Source organism: Symphalangus syndactylus, chromosome 17, assembly GCF_028878055.3.
Source record: "Symphalangus syndactylus isolate Jambi chromosome 17, NHGRI_mSymSyn1-v2.1_pri, whole genome shotgun sequence".
NCBI classification, from domain to species: domain Eukaryota; kingdom Metazoa; phylum Chordata; class Mammalia; order Primates; family Hylobatidae; genus Symphalangus; species Symphalangus syndactylus.
In genome coordinates, this window is record NC_072439.2 from 89,648,032 (window position 1) to 89,666,949 (window position 18,918).

Here is an 18,918-nt window from a genome sequence, read left to right on the forward strand (position 1 = left end):
CCCCTCGTATTTTCTTTCTTTGTTATTTAATTCACCAAAATTATATATACGTGTGGTGTACAAGATGATGTTTTGATAGATATCTATATTATGGAATGGCTAAATCAAGCTAATTAACATAGGCAGCACCTTATTTTTTTGTGACCAGAACACTTAAAATCTACTCTGTTAGCCGTTTTCAAGGAGTTAATCCATGCTGGGCTTAATACCCAGGTGAGGAGTTGATAGGTGCAGCAAACCACCATGGCACACATTTACTTATGTAACAAACCTGCGCATCCTGCACATGTGCCCTGGAACTTAAACAAAAGCCCAACAAAATAATTAAATATATATATATATATATATTTATATCAATATAAAATATACTGATGTTAACTACAGTCACCCTGATGGGCAATGAATCTCTTGAATTTATTAAAATGTATCCTTTGACCAACATCTCCCCAGTCCCACCACCTGGCAGCCTCTGAGAATAACCATTTTATTCTCTGCTTCTATGAGTTCAACATTTTTTTACATTCCACATGTAAGTGCCACACTTTCATCTGAAATACCCTTGGGCTCCCAGGCTCCCATGGCCCGGCGGGCTTCAGTGAACCATCCACCTAACCGCCCCACTCCCCTAACACGCATTTGCAACCTCGCTTTAATTACCACCTCCATCTCCTCTAAAGCAGCCAAGATATTTTAAAACCCTTGTTTTGATCTTCTTTGCATATCAGTTACACTATTTCTGAGCGTGTTTATTTTTATTTTTTTTTTCCGGTGGTGAGCCCGTTGCTTTGAGCCCTCTGCTCGCACGTTTCCACTTCCTCTCACTTTCCTGTGCACGGCTGTGGCCTCTGAGTGTGCTGCTCAGAGCAGGCCGGGTGATTCTCATGGGCCTGTGGCCTTTGATGGAGCCAGGGGAGGCAGATTCTTCTACCACTGGTGCTCCCTTGCTCCTGACATCTGAAGAGGCAAGATGAAATTTCAGTTGTGTTTCATTTGTTCCATCTCCCAAGGAAGTAGACCTGACTACTAGTCAGAAAAGGGAAAAAGGGCCCTTTCTTGGGCATGAAATAGACCAAGGATTTAGTCCAAACTCTGACACTGACCTTAAGAAAATCCTCTTCCCTCTTGGGATTGGGCTCAGAATTGCTGAAGCTCCCATGGATTGTAACCAACTGTTTTAACAATTAGCTATTCTAACAATGTGCTTTTCTAACAATTAGCAAAATCATTTACATATTGAAGATGAGCTTAGGATCAGCTTCTGAAATCAACAAGTTGGAGACACAGGGATGATTGAGGTACTTCATGTTCAAGAAGTGATGCCTGAGATTTGTGGGATAAACCATCTCTTTGTGATAGGATCTTGTGAAATGTGTATGATATGACTTGTGAAAAGTCCAAGCTAAACCCTTTTCATGACATACCTCTAAATTCACATGCTTCCCAATGTTTTTTTTTATATACAGCGTACCTAGAACATGGTATTATTTGCACAGCAAACTGGGCAAAAGAACAACGCCACTCTAGCTCAGTAGCAACCAACTCATTAATTGTGGCTGTGCTGAGCTCTTCCTGGCCACTCCAAAGACTGAAGAGACACTGTTTGGGCCCATTCGAGACCCAGATTTGGGAAAGTTCAATTTAAAGGATTAAGTCAACTCTTTGTCTAGCCAGAATAACAAGAGTGTTCTGGCTTATAAAAATCACGAAATTCTAGAGAAGGCAAAACAGGTAAGAAAGTGGGTCCTGAATCCAGGCCATGTGGTTCAGATAAAGACTCTACCATTTACCAACTGTATGTCTTTGGGAAACACTAAAGCTCAGTTTCTTCTGTCTTTAAAATGGGAATAATAATATTCTCAGTGGCCACAGGACAAAATAAGGTAATGCATTTCAGTACATTCCAACTACTTAATAAATATTAGCTATGATTATGGCTAATGCTAGACAGGAAATTAAAGATCATTTGGTCCAATCTTCTCATTTAAACAAAGAAGAAACTTTGACTTGATCAAAGTCACATAGCTAGTTAGTAGCTGAACTGGGACTAGAACCTAAGTCTTCTGATTTCAGTCCCGTGCCTTTATAAACTAAGGGGTATAATACTTCATTCTGTATTAAAAACATCCAAATTACTAAGTATGTAGGATGAATTATTTTCCACCAGAAGACATTTGGAAGGTAGGACTCTTCCTATTTGTTTTAAATTAGTTTACCAGCGACTCTGCCTTGAGCATGGGCTTGAATGCGATGATTTCTCAAAGGCTTGCTTCCTATTTCAGGTAGGTAGCCAAGGGCTGGCCTCCTTGGCTTTGGAAGGCACAGAAATGGGTACAGTGGTTGTACATCTGCATCTCAGATGCCAAAGGCTTCAGGTCACCAATACAGAAGTCCCATTTTACATATGAACATACTAAACCTTTGGTTGACTCAGAGCCAGACATGTCCAACAGCAAAACAAGAACTAGAACTTGAATCTCTGACTTGATGCTGGTGCCCATTCCATAGATCTCACAAGGAGAAATAGGATTTAAGATCCACTGTTGCTGTATACTTGCCACTTCCTTCAACCCTATAAACATGCTGACGTGCCCTACAAAGTCAATTGTTCATTTAATTGTGCTTTGTTCCTTTCTTTTTTTTTTCTACCTCCAGCCACAAAGGTTTGAGGTAATTTATAGGAAATACAATAATGAATAACGAAGAGTACATAAAAATAAACTACAATATCTTATAAATAAACCATAGGATATATAGGATTGTGCTTTCCAATGTGGCAGCCACAAGGCATATGTATCTATTTATATTTAAATTAATTAAAATTAAATATAGTTAAAATGTAGCTCCTCAGGTTCACAAGCCACATTTCAAGTGCTTAGTCACCACATGTGGCCAGTGGCTACTTATTAGACATTTCAGATACAGAATATTGCCATGATTGCAGGAAGATCTATTAGACAGTGCTGTCTAGACAGACAACCAAGTCATATATTCTTACACATTTGCAATAAAGCAGCCAAAATTTTGGCTCTGAGCTTCGTGTTGGCAAAGCCAAATAAAACAAAGCAAAATCAGTTGTGTCATAATAATTCCTCAAGGGAAGCAAAGCTTTTCTAGCACTTAGACCTAAAAGAATTCTTCATATGGGGCCACCAAGTGACAAAGCAAATAATATCCTCAGAAACCACAAGAGACAATTTCAATTTATAATTCACTAAAATTCATCCTAATGAAAACACTTCTCTGGTGAGAGGTTAGGATACTTACCTGTTTCTAAAGAGAGATACCTTAGCTACATTAGTCAAGTGAACTTGTTCTACAGAAATGACATTAGAACTGAAGCCTGAATGACAAGATGATGCAGCCATTGTAGATCCAGAAGAAGAACATCCAAACAGAAGGAAAAGTAAGCGAACGTTCTTCATATCTGAAAGTACTGAGCAAGTTTGAGGGAGAAAAAGGCCAGTGAACTTCATGGATGAGGCTGAGAGTGGAGGGAGATGATGCTGAACGGGCAGTTGGTACCAGATCATGTAGGGTTTCATAGCTCACGGTGAGAGGGTTTAGCAAAGAGATAAACTTATCATTTATGGCTTTAGAAAGATCAGTCTGGCTACTGCACGAAGAGCTGACTGTAGAGGGAAAAAGTGGGGGCAGGAAGAACACGATAATAGCTTGGAATAAGATAGTCAGCAGTGCAGATGGTGAGAAATAGTCTAATTTGACATATATTTTAGATGTAAAGTCAATAGGACTTGCTGAGAGACTACACATAGGGTTTCAGGGAACTAAAGAATATTAGAATGACTCAATTATTTGCGTTGAACGAATAGCTAGGAGGCCAGGTAGCACTTACTGTGATAGGGAAGACTTGAGGAGGAGGAATTCGGGTTAGAGAAAGACTAAATCAATAGTTTGGTTTGGGTCACAGTTTGCGTGAAGTGCTTATTACATACACAAGTAGAGTTATGGAGTCTGAAGCTCAAGGGAGAAGTCAGTTAGAGATGGAGATTTGAAGTTATCTGCATATAAATGGTATTTTAAAGCCATGGGACTCAATGAGTTCATCTAAGAAGAGTACGGACAGAATAGAGATAAGAACCCCAGAGCACGCCAAAATCTGATGTCAAGGAGAAACAGCCAGACAAGGAGACAGAAAGGTAAGGACAAACCAGGTGAATGTGGGATCACAAAGCCTAGAGAAGACAGTGTTTAAAGAAGTATGAAGGATTTACCATGTCCAATTCAGCTCAGTAGTTCAGTTAGTTGAATACACTTTGACCTTGGAAACATGTAGGTCATTGGTGGCTCTTATAAAGGCTGTTTAAGTGGAGTGATACAGAGTCTGAAGAAAATTAGAGCAGAGTTGAGGAGAGAATGGGAGCTAAAGAAGTGGAGACAGGAAATGTAGATCTTACTTCTAAAGGTTTTTTTGTGAAGGCATCAAAGAAAGGGGGTGGTAGCTCAAGGGACATGTAGGGCTAAGGGAGAGCTGGGTTGTTTTTTTTATTTTTAGTAGTTGTTATAAAGGCATATTTGTATGCTGATGGGATAGATGTAATGGAACATCAGAAATTGATGTTGCAAGACAGAAGCATAGGAAAGGAGATGGGATACAGAGGGCAAATGGAAGGGTTGGCCTTAGAAACTATGCCACTTCCTCCACTATAAGAGGGAGGTAGTGCATGTGGGCACAGATACAGGTGGGTTAAGGAAAAATGCAATAACTCTCCTCCAATAGCAAAAAGGAAGGTCATAATCCCAGGGCATGGGATGTGTAGAGCATGGTGGATATTCAAGTAGGGAGCTAAAGGTTTGAAAGAGTTGACCCAGAGACCAAAAAGTGAATTTTCTAAATGCATCATAGGATCCTCTGGCATCGTCCGTTTCAGGTTTGTGATCACAAATTTAAAGTGAACTGATCAGCATGGTTTACAATGTTCTTAACAACATTCTACTGTTTGGGTGCAAGCAATGGAGGAATTAGAGGATATACATTTCACCAGGATTGCAGTTTTGCCAGGTACAATAAAGGGGAAGGCAGCAGGAGAATGGGGGGTATTGGAAGGAGAGCGTTTACGGCACAGAGTAGAGGGAGTTAAGGTTGGAATAAGGGTTAAGGCTACCCAGTAACACACATCACTGGGCTCCACACATATCCAAAGTGTCTGCCCGGACCCATCGGTATGCCAAGAATTTTCCTTCCCTCCACAAAGGAAGCTCACTACTGACTTCACCTGGTGCCTGCCACATCTAGAATCCCCCTTCAGGTTTTGCAGCCAATTAGGAACTGAGTGTTGGGCACCAAACTGGGTAGAAGAGTCACTCCTGAGCGCACACACACTTGCAGTGGAATCTCAACACATTATTTAGACCTAAGAGTCTGTGTGGCTGGCAGGAAAATACCCTACACATGCAGAGAGAAGACTTGGGTTTCATCAGTTTCTGTGGCTTTTACCAAATGAGAAAGTTTTTTTCATATCCTGAGCCTCTGTTCCCTCTCATCATAACTCTGGCCTGGCTTAAATTACAGCTGCTTATATAGATCTGATGAGATGGTGAATGTACAACCATTTTCAAGTGTAAGGAATTATAGAGATGTGAGAAATTACATTGTTATTATGACTCTGCAAGGGGGTACCAAATGCAAATCTAAGGCATTTACTGGTGTGAGACTGATTTCAAATGTCAGCTAATATAGGTCACCATGGCTTATAAGCAATTTGCCTTAAAATTAGAAAAACTTATGAAATGCTCAAGATGAAAGGCAGTGCATTTCAAAACAGAGGCAATGGGAAGCAAATTTCTCTCTTTTTTTGTGCAACATCCTATGAACCCATGGTTCTCACAGGCCCAGGATATTGCTGCAGTTGGCAGCCCGGTGTATTTTGAACAGCACAGCACTAATCCCTGGGTGACTCTGTAATCCTGAGTGAGTCACTTTACCTTTGGAGGCCTCAGTCGTCTTTGCTGTAAGGTGGGAAGAATTGTACTGCCTCCTATTCCACTTACAGGATATCAACAAGATCATATTATTTTTAAAGGAAAAAAAGAACTGAGAAATAACTGTTGGCTACTCTGCAAAGAGGTTGGTGTAAATGTGAAGTGTCACTATTATTAAGTGTGAGGCAATCTTTCCCACCCCCATCATGTCCCAGCATTACAATGTGAGCTGTGTGACAGGCTATTTTTAAATTCCCATCTCTGGAAGCATATGGTCCTGCACAGTGCCAAAAAGAGAAAAATGACCTGCTTCAGTTTGTTTGCTTGTTTGTTTTGATCTGATGGAACATTTTCTATGATCTTGTTAAAAGTTGTTCTTTCTACTTTAAACTTTTAAGGTGAGTGCTAAAGATTTTCTATAGCATAGTCTGAAACACACCGTGGCACTATAACTTGCTTAGACAATGATAAGAGGTCATCCCAGGGCAATGGTGTATTTATACAAATCTGCATTTTTTGTGTATCATCTAAGACATTTCAAAAATATAATTTTTTTATTTTTTAACAATTTTTATGCTTTTGTTCTCTAATTTTGTGGTAGTTTTGTTTGTTCAGTAGCAGCATTTTTAGGTAAAATTTTTGCAAATATTAGAGCATTTATTTTATAAAATAAAACAGATTCCTTTTCTTTAATTTTCTTTAATGTTACCTACAAAAAAAGAAGTTGTTTCAAAGTTTTCCTGTTTATTATCGTTTCTTTTGTTTTATGTGTTATTAATATCAACTGCTATTGACTGAAGCCCTTTCCCATGACAAATATATAGTATATCTATTATAAACTTCATTTTTGCTGCCCCCTTGAGCTGACCTCACTTTACCTCCTCTCCTGTGCTATTTGGCAAGACTATCCTGAATCTTGTCAAACTTCCCACTCATTGAATTTGATTTCTGACACCAAATTCCTGGAAAGATATCTATCTGATCAGCTGGAAAAGAAAAGAGATAAAAACACCTATTTCACAAGTTTCATGGGACCTGACTTTTGCGCAAGAGCAAAAAATTTCCCCAGTTGAGGTAAATAAGGTTCCCACAAGCTTTTTTTCCTTTTTTCTTTTCATTTAAGGTCCAGGATTCAACTCTCTTGTCTTTGGGTCAAGTGACAGATAAAACTAGAATTGATGAAGTTTCATGGCATTTAACCAATGAAAAAGGTAATTTAAAAGGAGGGTGTAAGGAAAACTCAGAAAGAAAGCCAGGGCCTGCAGCTTCAGCTAAATGATGAAATCAAGAATATGGAAGAGGAGTTTGAAGTGTTCTGTGTGACCCTGGGGGCCAATGAGAAAGCCAATTGAGGAAATTCACAAAAGTGCAAAATTAAAAAACATGATGAAGTTACAGACATATCCAATATTGGGAAGCTCTTCCTTAAGAGGCGGTGACGAAACTCTCCAGCAATTGATGCAGTCATGCTGTACCCATAAAGACCTTCTTCAGGCCAGGGCACAGTGGCTCACACCTGTAATCCTGGAACTTTGGGAGGCTGAGGTGGGTGGATTGCTTGAGGTCAGGAGTTTGAGACCAGCCTGGCCAACATGGTGAAACCCTGTCTCTACTAAAAATACAAAAATTAGCCGAGTGTGGCGGTGCGCGCCTGTAGTCCCAGCTATGTCAGGAAGTCGAGACACGAGAATTGCTTGAACCTAGGAGGTGGAGGTTGCAGTGGGCTGATCATGCCACTGCACTCCAGCCTGGGCAACAGGGTGAGACCCTGTCTCAAAACAAAGACCTTCATCTTCTCTGTCTACTTTATCACCTGGCATCTTCTCACCTCCTCCAACTTCTCCACACCATTAATGATCTCCCCCTCCTCTGTACTCCTAGGGGGTTCAGAGGCTCTGGGCATCATTTAAATAGTAAGTACTTCACAGACTTGAGGTGTTATATATCTGTTTTTAGGGGATGTGTCTTGGTCTCCCAACAATGAGTTGTAAGTTCCTGGAGGGTAGGGACCATGTCTTACATTTCTTTTGAGCTCCCTTGGTGCTCAGCGCATTGTTGGGCACAGAAGAGTAGCAACACTCCTTCACATTCATGGCAGGCTTTAGCGTTTACAAAGCACCTCCACCTGCCATTCATGCAATGTTCCCAACAACTAGGTTTTGTCCGCAAAGCAGATAATGAATAGTATCTGATGGGTGAGGAAACTGAGGTTCAAAGAGCTCATTACACCTGCAAGTGCAACAGAATGTATAGTCCAATGCTCTCCCAGTAATAACCATTAGATGAGTAGATAAAGAACAGATCTTGCGGTTCAAAAATGTGTGGGTAGCCAAAGGGAAGTGGCCACGTATTCGGCTACATGCCCTGTCATGCTGATGTAGATTGACTTCCAATACAGGCTAGAGAATTCTCTTTGTATAGATGGACTCAGTCTGAGTGACACATGGTCCATGTCTCTTTGACTCTGGCCATGTTCTGCAAATTAGATGAGATTCCAATAAGAACCAAGGACATTTTGGGATGTGTTTCTATGGAAGCCTAGATAGAGATCAGTAACCTCAGACATCACTGTGGGCAACCTCTGGGCCTGTCCATCTCCAGGCATCTAGAAATCTGTGCCCAAGGCAGACAGAAAAGATAGGGGCCTGGAAGAAGCCTTAGGCACCAATTGGACCTCAGTGTTCTTCACTTCTTTAACTGCTAAATTCACCCAATCACATTTAAATAAATTTTATAAGACTTTGAAAATGTGTTTCTGTTCCTCTAGAAATTACCTCTAAATTTTCTAGTATAAACGTCTGCCAGCTTTGTTCAGCCAAGTTCCTTTCCCCCTCTTTTCTTTGACAATGAAAGCAGCTTTGGTGCCAACGCTCAGAACTGGCAGGTGTTTGATGACACATGTTCTGTGATAAATGTTTATTACATAAGTTCATTCAAGCTAGCTACCAGAGCTTTTGAGGCATCATTGCTACTTATCATAAAATTGTCCTTGAAAACCAGAAGCCCAATATATTCCCAAAAGCTCTATTTTTTTTTTTTCTTTCTTCTTTTAGGTTCTCTGTGTTCTATCGACGTCTGGTGCAATGGAGAAGTCAGGAGATGGTACTTGAATCCTGACTCTGTCACAAGCTGGCTGTATGACCCTGGGAAAGCCACTTCTGTGCTCTGAGCCTAGTTGCTCATTTGTAAAATGAGGAGGTGGAAGCTGTGATTGCCAGGGTCTCTCTAATTTCTGACGTATCCCGATAAGAGGACAAACTGGTGGGGAAAAAAAAAAGCAATTTCAGTCAAGCAGAAACACATGCTTGCCTTTCCTCACCCAGAATGTGCTTTACATAACCAAATTTGCTTCCTTTTTTACTGGCTTGCCCTCTAGTCAGGAGGCAGGGGAGCAGCACGGCTGGCGGCAGCTTGGAGAGGGTGCGGTGTGCAGGGATGGATGTGGGGAGGGGATGCTGAGGGAGGCTTCGCTGGCGGGTGAATGAGGCACCGGCACCATAAAGTACTAGAGCTTTGTCATACTTCTTATTACTGTGATTATGTTATATTAGAATGAAAAGACCTGCAGGGTATTTAAAGTGCAAAAACCTAGAGAAGAACTACTAAGAAACTTCCAGTCCCATGATTATTCTAGATAAAGCATTCAGAAACTGTAGTTATGCAAATCAGATTCATTTTTGAAGAAAATACTTACATATTAAGAATTTTACGGCTAGGCACGGTGGCTCACACCTGTAATCCCAGCACTTTGGGAGGCCGAGTGGTGGGGGTCGGTGAATCACCTAAGGTTAGGAGTTCGAGACCAGCCTGGCCAACATGGTGAAACCCCATCTCTACTAAAAATACAAAAATTAGCTGGGCGTGGTAGCACGCGCCTGTAGTACCAGCTACTGGGAAGGCTGAGGCATGAGATTCACTTGAACCCGGCAGGCGGAGGTTGCAATAAGCCGAGATCGTGGGACTGTCCTCCAGCCTGGGTGACAGAGCAAGACTCTGCCTCAAAAAAAAAATTTTTTTTTTAATTATCAGCTTGATATTTTTTCCTCCAAAACTTTCAACTAGCCCATGTGGAAACATGTTGTAGGTCTTTTCATGCATTAAAGTTTGTACCAAAAAAAGCTCACACACTGTTACTGTCTCCATTTTACAGGTGAGAAAACTGAGATGCTAACAGGCCCAGCACCCTGTCAGAAGATTCAAATCACAGGGGGCAACGTTGAGAGTTAACCCAGATCCCCTTGCCCCCGGGTCTGAAACTCTCTGCTACTGCGCTCTAAGGCATTCTTTCACACTGCTCCACAGAGAGCTTTTCTTGGCCTCAGGCAGAGAGATGAGTAATTATCTGTAAACTGGAATCAGGGTTTATCTCTCTGCTGTCTAAAGTACTAATGTACAATCACAGACTATCAGAGCAGTAAAGTTCCCTAGATATCATCTAAGCTTTTTTCCTCAGCTGAGTACCTCAGTGGTACTCTCCGGGGCTTTTGGACAAGTTAGTGGCAAAATCAGCGCTAAAATCCCTTAACTCCCACTTTATACTATTTATGAGACTTGGTATTAAAAAACAAAGTGAAGCCAGGCATGGTGGCTCACGCCTGTAATCCCAGCACTTTGGGAGGCTGAGGCAGGTGGATTGCTTGAGGCCAGTTCAAGACCAGCCTGGCCAACATGGCAAAACTCCATCTCTACTAAAAATACAAAAATTTCTGGGTGTGGTGGCACACGCATGTATTCCCAGCTACTTGGGAGGCTGAGGTAGGAGAAACACTTGAACCGGGAGGCAGAGGTTGTGGTGAGCTAAGATCGTGCCACTGCACTCCAGCCTGGGTGACAAAGCAAAACTGTCTCAAAAAAAATCAAACAGCAACAAAACCAAGTGATTTAGAAGATCAATCACTAAATAAATAGAGTATCAGGAATTTTTTTTTCAAGTCACTTAATAATCCTGCTGGCCAGGATTGGACGGAGTTAACTTTTGCCTCAATGTCTTCAATAACTTTCATTACCAACCTCACCAATATCATGTAGAGGGACTGAGGCAGAAAGAACTGTTACTGCCTATGAGTCATCCATTCTTGACCTTCAGCATGTTTTGAAAATGTGTTGTGAAATGCTTAACAATCAATAATTCCATCACCAGGCAGTATGAGGCTGGGAGTTATGCAACAGGCGGAATAGAGCATTACTGCTACATCATTCAGGAGACTCCAAATATCTGTTGTGTGCAGAACCTTCAGGAGGACCTAAAGACACAAAGTACCCATAAAAGTTAAAACAAACAAACAAACAAACAAACAAACAAAAACAAAGAGAGGATGGAAGACAGAGGAGAAGTGAACGTAGACTTCTTTCCTTGCATTGGATCAGTAAAATGGGACTAGCAGTTAAGTGTGGGTACTCTCAAGCTAGCATGTCTGTTCTTTTCTGTCAATGGCTAACTTACACTCCAATGTTACACTGCTGCTAGGCAACTCTTCTCTGTGCCCTAGACAGTGGCTTCATCTCCAGACATTGCAAGTGTCCTGGGTGAAGGAGGTAGCTAGTACAAAGGAAAGGAGCACAGAACAAGGAGGTGAAGACCCAGTTCAAGTCCCTGGCTGCCACTTACAGGCCTATGACACTGTGAGTGGTCCCATCACCTGTCAGATCTCCAGGCCCTTCTGTCCTACCAAGGGTAGATGACATCTGCCCGATAGATTATACACAGTTCAAAAGTGATGAGGGATGTGAAAACACGTTACAAACTACACAAATGCAAGGGACTATTAGTAGAAACCCATGAATCTGATTTTGCAAGCTCAGATAAAAGGAGTCTCCCATTTAAAGATGGGCACTGGGGTATGACTTGTGGTTAGAGGCAAAGTCAACGCCTGTGCCATGCAGGTGACAGAGGAGAATTTTCAGACTCTAATTTGTGCCAGTCACCATTAGCTATAAGCAGGAAAATGTTTAACTGGTTCTACAGTGGTGAAAAGGCCCTGAATTATAGGTTTTCCTGATTTCTGTGGTATAAATACTTGCACCATGGCACATTCAAGCTCTCAATGTGACATCAATAACCATGGAGTGAGGAAAAGATGCCCACTACTGTCTCTCCCATTTATACAAGTCAACCTACCACTGGCAACTTCTCTGGAGGCTTAGGATCCTAGAGTGAACTTTGCAAGCCTTCTTGACATATGGGACTCAAGTTTTGACATTCAGCCACAAGTGTCTGCTCTAATAATTCAGAAATGGAAATTATTATTTTTATGGACATCACTGAGCCCTAAAATATAGTTCTAACGTCCTTAGTAATGTTCTTTTCGAATCTGATGACTTGAGAGATCAGCAAGCATAGTGGAACCCGGCACAGCATGAAAGTGGAGTCAGAATCTTAGATCAGGCAGTTGCAGTCCCATCTGTGTGACCTTGCACAAGTCACCTGCCATTTCTGAATCTCAGTTTCTTTGTCTACAAAATGGGAAGAGCCCTGGTTTTGCCTGCTTCCAGGGCTATTGTGAGATCAAAGGAAAGAATGCAAGTGCAAGAGTTCTGAGGACAGCAAAATCCTATTTGACTTTGAATTATTAATATGACTTGCTTAAAAGCTGATTACTAGACTAATCCATGCTGTGCTAGGCAAGCCCTGAACAGGAACTTGAGTCGTCTATCTAGAGCACAAGCCCATACCATGGCTCTGCTAAGTTCAGTCAGGCTCAGGCGGGGCTTGTGAGACATAAAGTGAATGGCCCCTAAGACCTGTGGAGTGGCTCTATTGTATTGGGCTTAGGCGCATCCAAAACTGCTTTTGCCCACAAACGTTCACAACAAGTAACTTGTGGAAGTTAAAAACATGATCCAGCCCAGGCACCGTCATTCTAGGGCTTTACCATTATCCCTGAAGAGAAGGGCAATGGACTATGCTCAAAAATTTTCCCCAACCAACTTTGAGGCCATATTTGAGGCTAGGGTCTGTTGGCAGGGGTGCCTGGGGGGGTCTGCATTTTAAACGAGCACCCAGTTAATTCAGTTACAAGCAGGACTTGGTCAAAAAAAATTTTATATGTTGCGAAACTTGATGGAGCAGAACAAGGAAAAGATTCTCCATTGATTCTCTGCCAGGTACTTGATAGAAAGCAATACGTTTTGAGGGAAATCCTGGCTGTGCAGGGAGACACCTTTATAATCCACTTCCTGGTCAGGCTTCTTTCTTTCCTTCATGCAATATAACTGCCCCTAGCTATCCAAGCACACATCGGATGAGTGAAATATACAGCTGTGCCTAGGTTGGGCACACAGAATGCCAGCCACTGAGGTTTCTGCAAACAGCATAGCCACTCACTGTCTGCCATCCAGCACCCACCCAAGGCCAGCACAGAGAGATGATTTCAGAGAGGTTTGTCTAAAGCACTGTCTATCCACCCAGTCCTCTATATATCCTAAAGGAAAAGTTCTGTTGATCAACACGACACCTATTGATTCTGTATCACCAGTTAACATATCCTAAAGACAACCTTATTGCTCCATGTACAACATTATTCTATCTTTCATCTGCCCATTTAGTCAACAAATACTTATCAAGCTCCAACTGTGTCAAGCACATATATAGAGCTGGAAATCTACGATGAATGAGGTTCCATTTCTGTCTTTGAAAAGTCTTGGAGGATTCAGAAACTAAGCAAACAGTTGCAGCACCACGTAGTAAGTATAACTGAGATTTACACAGGTATTGGGGCACACAAAGGAGGGAAAGCCACACTCTGATGGCTGTTGGAAGGGGATCAGGAAAGCTTCCTAGAATAGGAGGGGACCAGGTTTGCAAAGGTGGCAGGAGTTCTAGACAGAAGTAGTAGCCTGTGCAAAACATGGCCACAGGGGCAGCGATGTGCACCGGGGGAGCAAGTAGCCCGTGTTACTGGAACAGAGAATCTGTCAGGGGTGTGGCAGCAGGTCAGACTGAAAACCAAGCAGGTGAAAGTCTTCATCTGCCAGGCCATGAGTTTAGATTTCACCTTGAAAGCAATGGGCAGCCTTTTCAGAAAGATTAGGTTTGCATTTTTTATAGATGAGTTTGTAGAGAGGTAGTATAGAGAACAAGTTGAAATAATAAGAAAGCAAGTTAAGAAGCCATTGAAATAGCCTAGGTGAGAGACAATAGGGACCAGAACTGAAGCAGGGGTGTTGGAGGTGAAGAGGAGAGGAAGGATTTTGAATAAATTGAGGAGACAGTGTCTCCAGGATTCACTGGGTGTGGGCTGGAGGTTGGGGTGGAGTCACCTAAACAACCTGAGATTTTCTGACGGGGAGAGCTTGAGTGTGTGATGCTTTAACTAAGATAATAAACGCAGGGAGAGGAACCAATTTCAGAAAGAAGTTAATGAATGCAGTTTGGAATATGTTCAGTTTAGGATGACTCTGAAATATCCAAGTGAAAAAATTTAGTCACTAGTTAATATGCGTTTGCAGTTCAAAACAAGGAATGAGATGGAAATATAAGAACTTTTTTCATTAGATGTAAAACTCTTGCTAAAGACATATTCATTACTCTCCTAATGAATGTACTCAGATAATGTACCCAGCGATACATTCCTTTTCAAAATTAATATTAGGAAAAATGTCTTTCAAATAATCGGGACACGTACTTCAATCAGAAAAAGAATATTATGTACGTCATCATGTTTACTTTTTTGTCCTGCCTGCCAGGAAGCTCAGTTTATATTTCATGCTGTTGCAGTAACTACATCAAGCCTTACGACATAACACATTGACTTTCTTGCTATCGTTCTACTTTTATCTTTTTATTTGCAATGTAACATCCCATTGCATGCCCCGTATATTGAAAGCTGCCTCTACTTCTCTCTGGTAATAAAAAGTATGTATGTTTTCACTTGACATTATTAAGTTAAGGTTGAGCCCTATTTATTTCAAATATTTTTAAGGCTCCCAAAAAGCAGCTTTTTTTTTTTTTTTTTTTTTTTTTTTTTTTTTTTTTTTTTTTTTTTTACAGTCTATGAGAGTGGCTATTTTTTCCCCAGATAAAACAGAGAAAATTTGAAAACAACAAAAAAAACCCACCCTCTTTGGAAAGGGAATTGATCCTCAGGGACTAGTTAGAGCTAAAGGAGCCAGAAGCTTATAGATCATTACAAAAAGCTAGAACCATTGACTCAAAAAGCATCCGAATGGTATGAGGAATAAAACCCGAGCAGATGAGTTCCGACCCAGCCCCTCTCCTACTTCTCAGCCAAGTGGAACGCTTTACTCCCCAGATGAGGTAGGGCCATGACGAAAATAGCATCAGAGAGGGTTTGAGTACATTTCTTTCAAGTTATTAAGAGATATCCTTAACCTTAGAGAAAAAAAATGTTATCATCATGATAATTTTTATCATTTAACAATGGCCTTGAATCCATTATCTACCTGAGTCTTCTCCAGTGTTCTGATGGGTAGGTTAGGGCAAGAACGGCCATCATTCATACTTCATAGATCCACATATTCCCACATAATGTCACCTTGGGCCCCTTTTAGGAAACACATATCAAGCTGGGCTTACTTCCCTTTATTAAGATCATTCACAGTTATGAAAGTAGAATAACAAGGCTGGATGCAGTGGCTCACACCTGTAATACCAGCAGTTTGGGAGGCCGAGGTGGGTGGATCACCTGAGGTCAGGAGTTCAACACCAGCCTGGCCAACATGGTGAAACAACCTCTCTACCAAAAATACAAAAATTAGCTGGGTGTGGTGGTGGGTGCCTGTAATCCCAGCTACTCGAGAGGCTGAGGCAGGAGAATCCCTCAAACCCGGGAGGCGGAGGTTGCAGTGAGCTGAGATCGTGCCATTGCACTCCAGCCTGGGCAACAGAGTGAATCTCAGTCTCAAAAAAAAAAAGTTTAATAACAACAGCAAATGATATTCCCTGATTTTCGCCCTGTACTTTCAGATTCTAGAGCACTGCCACCTCCATCATAATATGTGACCCTCACAGCCATCCTCTGAGGTAAGCTAGGGAGGATTTATTATCCCCATTTCACAGATAGAAAAACTGACACTCAGAGATGTGCAATAACAAGTTGCGCTCCCTCTTAGCTGCCTTTGTAGGGTTAAAAAAGGAAACATGGAGACCATGTGCTCCTGGATGTTCCTCCACGGAGCCCAGCAGCTTTGGAATCCTCTCGAGCTTTCGGAAGGAGCCCCTACTTCAGGCTTCAACAGCTCGTTTACTGGCATAGTGAGATGCTAATGATAGAAACCACCAAATGGACAGTTTTAACTAATCTGACTTCCCCCTTCACTAATGAATGCAGCCACTTTGTCCCCCAAAATCAATAGTGGGTTAGAACCTCTTCTTTCCTTCTGGTAGAATTCACCTGCCTCTGGTTTCATCAGCCAAGAGGCCTGAGAGCAGCCAGTCAATAAAGCAGCAATCAAAGTAATTTTTAAAGGAGTTGATGAAATTAAGAACATTGGGTTTTATTAAGCCAGGTCCAGAAGACCTTCCTAGCTATGAGACCTCATGCAAGTCATTTCACCTCCCTGTATCTTACCTCCATCTGAAAAATGGGTCGAAAATAAGCCCCGTCTGACTCACCACGTAGACTAGTTCTAAGATCATAGTTAGATGTTCTTAGCACCTTATAAATATGTTCTCAGAAGGTGAGGGGTACTCAGTCCTACCCATGCAGGAATTTCTAAACATGTAACTCAAGGGGCAGAGAGGTAGCCTAGGAAGAGCATGGGCCTCATGGGACACAGACTACTAGGTGTGGCACGTGCAGTGAGGCCTGCATTGTGGTGAGAAGAGAGACACGGGGATGCCATAAGCAGTTACACAAGACCCCTTTCCACATGTACCCAGGCTGACAAAATCACCAGAAAATACAAGCCTTTAAAAGAATCAATTAGTCCCACAATTTTATTCCCTAGGGAAGATAAAATTTACACACTTCCTGTAATCAATCAATCTCACAAACCTCTTTAAGCTTCAGTCAGAAAATTTGCAAACTGCTAAGCAATACACAACTTTTTTTATAGGTGGCAGACTAGAGGTGGGAAGGGAACATCAGGCTCTTTAATACATGTAAACGAAAACATGTTGGTCTTTAAAGAGTTATCATGAACTCTCAGTTTTTCAGTAGGAGACTAGAATTTTAAAATCATAGACAGTAGAGCCAGAAAACCTCTTAGAGGCCATTTTCTAATTTATCCTCCCCCCACCCATTTTACAGAAAAGGAAACTAAAACTCAGACAGACGTGACCTGCTTCCAGTTATACCACAAGGTAAAATCAGATAAAATCATGAGCTGTGTCCCTTTCTGCATTTAACTCAGCACACATTTACTGAGCACCAACCAAATTCTTGCTGGAGAAACAAAGATGGAGAAGTCGCAGAATGCATCTTCAAGGAATTCAGAGTCCATTAGGGAGACAGACATACAAGCAGATGATTCCAGCACAGATTGGCATGTGCTGTATTAATGATGCAGAGTGCTATGGGAATACACAGAATTGGGAATGGCTAATTCTGCCTGGGGTTGCCAGGAAAGTCTCCATCCAGGAGTGGACATTTAAGTGCATTGACAGATAGAGTGGAAGAGCATTCCAAGCGAAGGAAAAGAGTGAACTAAAGCAAGGGGACGGGAGAGAACACAACTTGTGTGGAAAGCCCCACACAAACAGCTTGAAACAGCTGGAGGGTTTATAGAAGGTGCCGCAAAACCACCTCAGGGGATGTCACTAGGTCACAGCTGCCACCCTCCACCTCATTTGGCATGCTCCCTGGGGCTATGGCCTGTGTCCACCTAATGGGCCAGTATAACACCTGGCCAAGTGCCGATGGCGTGATGGGGCTTAATGAATTCCCTTTGAAGATGAGAGGATTGTGAGGGAGAAAAGAATTTGCCACTCAAGTGAGTCAGCTGGAACGGAAGGTGTGTCCTGGCTTCTCAGGCCTAGCACTCTGGCTGGTTGACCAGACAGCCGAGGTCGCCTCTCCTGGGGCCACAGGGTTCTACTTGGGAACATCAAGTCTTTTTTCAGCAAGTTGTTCCTAAGCCACAACACTCTGGCTCACCCTGCCTTTGTAGTTTTACCAACATAATTGATCCCAGAGCTCGGTTTCTGCCATACCCCTTGGTTTCCTAGGGAGTGATGATATATGCAGGCTTCCTTGGAGCTGCAACACAGCCCAGGCCTCCTGGGGGAGAGCACGGAGGGATATGTAAGAGGCAGACATAAATAGTCTTGCACTGCAGTAGTCATCCTTTTGGGTGCTCTGAGCTTCCTGTCCTGAGCTAAGATTTTCCTCTGGGGTTAGCTGAGGCACAGAAAGATAAACAAAGCTTTAAAGTGACTCTCCTCATTGGAAAGCTACAAGCATTTCCAAGACACCATTTTTTCCTACCTTCCAATGAGCGTGTCTAGGCTTCCCATCATCACACCCTGTGAAGACTCCGTAAGGTGTGTATGGGAAGAGGAGAGACCACTTGAGTATGAGACGTCTTTCAAGTGCCCTCCCACATATGCTAGGTCTACACAATGTCAAAACAGCCAGGCAAATCATGCCAGGATTCATCATGGCAGGGGGAAACCAGTCACCCCTGATATTCACCATTGAGCAGCCCAAACAACTCTTAATGACTAAGGTTTTTTCCACTTACACCTGGTTCTTTTGCTTTCACCACACAATTGTGTTAGCAAATGAGATCCTTGAGTAAGCAAAACAGGTCCTTTACCGATTATCTTGTAAAAACACATTCCATATCCTACTATAGATATTTAGAGCAAGCAACATTTATTCACCTAGGTTTTTCAAAACACACCTCCAAGCCATTTTCACCATGTAGTTGCTATGATCTGAAAAATCAAGTGTGTGCACAGGCAGGCAGCCAATGGCTTGCGAGAGAAGGATAACTGGGCAATGAACAAAATTAAAGGCAAGTCACAGATGCAGAAAATGCACTTACCATTTATGTAACTGGATTAGTACCCAGAAT

At 42.0% G+C, this 18,918-nt stretch overlaps 1 long non-coding RNA gene across 1 annotated transcript; it reads right to left on the minus strand.

Moving 5' to 3' along the window:
* Positions 1-765: 765 nt before the first annotated feature.
* On the minus strand, positions 766-18,408 carry LOC134732986 (uncharacterized). Its single transcript, XR_010116505.1, has 3 exons — positions 18,327-18,408; positions 8,715-9,198; positions 766-954 (listed from the first exon to the last, which is right to left on the minus strand). It is a non-coding gene; the product is annotated as an uncharacterized lncRNA (long non-coding RNA).
* Positions 18,409-18,918: the final 510 nt, after the last annotated feature.